Genomic DNA, 4,941 nt, shown 5'->3' with positions numbered 1-4,941 from the left:
GCAGGGGGTTGGGGTGCAGGAGGGGTGCGGGGTGTGGCAGGGGGCTCAGGGCAGGGGATCGGAGTGCAGGAGAGGTGCGGCAGGGGGCTCAGGGCAGGGGGTTGGGGTGCAGGAGGCGTGTGGGGTGTGGCAGGGGGCTCAGGGCAGGGGGTTGGGGTGCAGGAGGGGTGCGGGGTGTGGCAGGGGGCTCAGGGCAGGGGGTTCGGCTGCAGGAGAGGTCGGGAGGCGGGCTCTGGCCCGGCGCCGCCCCGGGAAGGGGCCGGAACCTGGGGGAAGGGGGGCACAGGGGTCTGTGTGTTGCTGTTGCTTCAGGCACCGCCCCCAGCAGCTCCCATTGGCCGGGAATAGGGAACCAAGGCCAATGGGAGCTGCTGGAGGTGCTGTCTGAAGCAAGAACAACACACAGCCCCTGTGCCCCCCGTTTCCCACGTTCTGGCTGCTTCCCAGTGCGCGTAAGGCCGGAGCCGCTCTAGGTAAACTCTGGGGGAGGGTGGGCGGGCTGCGAGGAGCTTGGTGCTGCAGAAAATAACCCAGCGGGCCGCGTGTTTGAGACCCCTGGCGTAGGGTGACCAGATGTCCCGATTTTTGGGTCTTTTTCTTATAGGCTCCTATTACCCCCGCACATCCCCATCCCAATTTTTCACATTTGCTGTCTGGTCACCCTAGGCATGTCTGATCCAGGGCTGGAGCCTCCCGGGGGGGCAGAGATGGGGTTACCGCTCCCCCTGGAGGGGATCAAGCCCCCACTAGTCCCAGTTCCTGCCTCCCCCCATCAGTCGAGCTGCTCTGGGAGGAAGTGGGAGGTGCAGAGCCAGCCGCAGGGACAGGAAGAGGCTCGGCACAGAGCACCAGCCCCTGAGTGCTCAGAAAGTGTCACCTGGGGCTCAGCCACCCCCTGAAGATGGCCCCATCCCAGATCTGGATGTCCCTGGGGGGAGCAGAGGGAGAGCAGGCACTGGGGGCAGGGCTGAGGAGGGGATCGGACCCTTGGAATGGAGAGGGTGTGATGGGGGAAGAGGAACCCGGGAGGGGGGAAGGCAGAGTGTGGGGAAGTTAACCACCGGGGAGAGCTGGGCAAGGCAATGAGTGGGGGAGCTGACCCCCAGGGGTGGGGGGTTGGGCAGGGCAGGGTGGGGGTTGTTATAAAGGGCAGGGTGTGTGGGAGCTGACCCCCTGGGGCAGGGCTGGGCTGGGCAGGGCTGGGGGTGGGGGAGCTGACCCCACTGGGGGCTGGAGAGGGCAGGGGGTGGGGGGTGTTAGGCAGGGCAGGGTGTGGGGGGAGCTGACCCCCTGGGGCAGGGCTTGGCAGGACAAGGAGTAGGGGTGCTGACCCCCAGGGGTGCGGGGGTGGGCAGGACAGGGGGCAGGGGAGCTGACCCCACTGGGGGCTGGGCAGGGCAGGGTGTGGGGGAGCTGGCACCCAATAGGCAAGACAGGACGGTGGGGGGAGCAGATGATACCCAGCCCCTCCTCAGAGCAAGAGATGGGGGTTCTTAAAGGGTCAGCACCAAATTTAAAAGTCATCTGAGTTACCAGCACTTGGTAGGACCCTGGGGACAATCATGTGTCCCATTCTGTCATGCAGCTCCTTTGGACAGCAGTGCTATCTACTGGTGGGTGGTGGTGTCACTGCCCAGCTCTCAGGTACTAGCCCTGTACTGCGATACCTGGACTGTGTGTGCTCCAGGGAAGGGGGTTCACACAGGCACTAACTCAGAGGTGGGCAAACTACAGCCCGCGGGCCACATCTGGCCACGGGACTGTCCTGCCCGGCCCTTGAGCTCCAGGCCAGGGAGGCTAGCCCCCGGCCCGTTCCTTGCTGTCCCCCTTCCCTGCAGCCTCAGCTCACTGTGCCACCAGCGCTTTGGGCGGCGGGGCTGCGAGCTCCTGCCAGCCTGCGCAGCTGCGAGAGCCACCAGCCTGCCCCGGTGCTCTAGACTGCAGGACGGTGTGGCTGGCTCTGACCGGGTGGCCCGGCTGACAGTCCTGCTGCTGTGAATGGCCTGGTAAGGGGGTGGGCAGCAGGGGGATTGGATAAGGGGCAGGGGATCCTGGGGGGCATTCAGAAGACAGGGAGCAGGTTGGATCGGTGTGGGAGTCCCGGGGGGGGGGCCTGTCAGGGGGCGGGGGTGTGGATAGGGGTTGGGGCAGTCAGGGGACAGGGAGCAGTGGGGGTTAGATGGGGGTGGGCTACTGGGGGGGGCGGTTAGGGGCAGGGGATTCCGGGAGGGGGCGGTCAGGGGACAGGGAGCAGGGGGGGTTGGATGGCTCGGGGGGAGTTCTGAGGGGGCGGGAAGTGGGAAGGGGCGGATGGGGGCGGGGACCAGGCTGTTTGGGGAGGCACAGCCTTCCCTACCTAGCCCTCCATACAGTTTCAGAACCCCGATGTGGCCCTCAGGCCAAAAAGTTTGCCCACCCCTGCATTAACTGCTGGATTTGGGGTTCGTTCCCAGAGCACAGTAGGGGTGAGATGAGACCCAGCCACATCTGGCAGGTGCCCAAAGCTTGGTGCCATCGCAGACAGTGGGGAAACAGGGAGGGTCAAGTGATTTTCCGAGGGTCCCCCAGAAAGTCTGGCCAAGCCAGGGATAAAACCCAGCTGGCCGAGGGCTTCTCGCCGTCCCCTAGCCCACTCTGCCCCCTGGCCGGACCCCTATGCACCTCCGGCTCCAGGCAGTCTCTGCTTCCCACCACCTGTGGGGCCGCACCTGTCTCCCCGGAGCTGAGCTGCCCGAGACTAGTGCGGAAGCCTGGCCAGTCTCAGCCAGGTGCAGGCGGGGGGAACAGTGTGGGGGGCTTGGCTGGGCCCCTCCAGGCAAGTGTGTCTCGAGGGAGCCTGGTGACTGCAACCGGGAGGCAGGGCATGCGGGAGTGGGTCTCTGGGATGTGGGCGGAATGGGCTGTGAGGGGACAGGGAAAATGTGTGTTGGGGCACTGGGGAGTGGGGGTTCTGTGGGGAGTGCTGGGCAGTTGTGGTGGGGCTGTGGGCAGGGGGGTGCTGTGCATTTGTGGGGTGAGGGGGCACTGGGCATAGTGGGTCCAGGGGGATTCTGGCCATAGGGAGTCGGGGGGGGCAGTGTTGGGCGGGGAGAGCTGTGTAGCACGGCTTGGGCCCGTCCCTGAGGGGCAGGGGCACGCTGGCAGCACACAGCTGAGTGGACCACTGTGCATCTGGCAACTGCCAGTTTGTAAATAGTGGCCTCGCACTGGGCTGGGCGGTGCGGGGCCACCCCTGCCATGCCATGCCCCATTGCCTCTGGCTGGCCCCTTGCTCTGGGGACTGACCTCCCTGTGCCATGCCCCATTGCCTCTGGCTGGCCCCTTGCTCTGGGGACTGACCTCCCTGTGCCATGCACCATTGCCTCCATGGGGGCCCAAAAATATGTTTGGCGCCGGCAGGACCATCCCTAGCCATTTGGGTGCCTTACGCAGCCCCCCCGCAGGGGGCTGTGTGGGGCCCCAGGCCTCCCCCCCAGGTCTGGGAGGCAGGAGGTGTGGGGGGCCACTTTGGGGGGCTCCACAGGCCCAGAGTGGCCCAAGGGATTAGTGGGGGGCCAGGAGCACCCTGCTCCTCTTCCCTTGCCCCAGCCCCAGCTGTGTCCCTCGGGGGAGAAGGCTTGTGGGAGGGGATCCGGTGAGAGCCGGGGGCAGTCCTTTCCCTACCCCGAGCGACAGGGCTGGGGCTGGGGCAAGGGAAGCGGAGCGGACTGGAGCCGCATCTCTCCGCTTCCCGCCGCTGGTGAGTGTGGGGGGCATCCTTTCCCCGCACTCACCGGCGGCGGGAAGCAGAGCGCTGCGGCTGGGAGCTGGCGGAGGAGAGCGGGCTGGGGCCGGGTTGCTCCACTTCCCACTGCTGCCGGTGAGTGCGGGGTCGCTGGGGGAAGTGGGCTGGGCCGGGGGCGGAGCAGGCGGGGAGGGTAAGAGGCAGGGCAGAGGGAGTTGTTCGGGGCCCCACACCCCCCTAGGGATGGCCCTTCCCCTTGGGGGGGGGGGGACGGCTGAGGGATAGGGCTAGTCGCCAGGACTGGTGCTGCCACGTATGCTGCACGCAGTTGCCTAGGGCACCATGACATTTGGGGCAATTTGGTGCCCTACGCAGCTGCGTAGGCCTAAGGATGGCCCTGGGCACCGCCCGGGCCCACAAAAGATTAATCCAGGCCTGCCTGACTCCTAGACTATGCCGCCTTCTGGGCACAATGCAATCATCACAGCTGCCAAACCAATACAACCCGTCTCTGCTCCCATTAGTAATACCCCCCCCACATGCCCCCAGTCCCCCACCTGCCAAGTGCCCTGGCACTGCATCCTGCCTGTGGATACAGTGGAACTGTCCCTGCCCCTGTAATGCAGCTACCTTTGGGGAGGAGCCCACCAGCTGCCAAACAGCAACTTTTGCCCCCCTGATGTCTCTCCAACAGGCTGCTCTGAGCTCAGCGGAGGGACAAAGGACCAATTCCCAAACTGAACCACTGGAGTGGATCCCCTCCCGGCCCCTGCGCCCCCCGCCCAGCTGGCGTGCTCCCCTTCAGGCCAAACTCAGCCCCAGCAGGAGCAGCTGTGGCTGGCAGGGGGAGGCTCCTAGTGCCCCTGCTCCCAGTGCCGAGGGGCAGGTGCCCGGAGGTGCTGGGGTGCCCACAGAGGGCAAGCTGGGCAGGGCTGCCCTGACTCACCTCTCCGTGTGGCACAGAGCAGCCAGCACCACGACCCCATCGCTCCAGCTGATCCCTGGGCTGGGGCGTCTCCCCCATCAGCACCCAGGCAGCTGGGAGCCCTGGGGGGTGGGGAGGGGGAAGGAAACAGCCTGGCCCTATCTCTCAGGATCAGCACACGCAGCACAGAGGAAGCCATGACACACCCGAGACATCTCTCCTGAGAGAGCTTCCTCCCCAGCGCTGCATCCGCATAGCCCTCTGCAGCATGGCTCACACACAGCACCAGGCA

The sequence above is a fragment of the Chrysemys picta genome, unplaced genomic scaffold, assembly GCF_011386835.1.
Source record: "Chrysemys picta bellii isolate R12L10 unplaced genomic scaffold, ASM1138683v2 scaf19, whole genome shotgun sequence".
NCBI classification, from domain to species: domain Eukaryota; kingdom Metazoa; phylum Chordata; order Testudines; family Emydidae; genus Chrysemys; species Chrysemys picta.
This window is presented reverse-complemented; position numbering follows the sequence as displayed.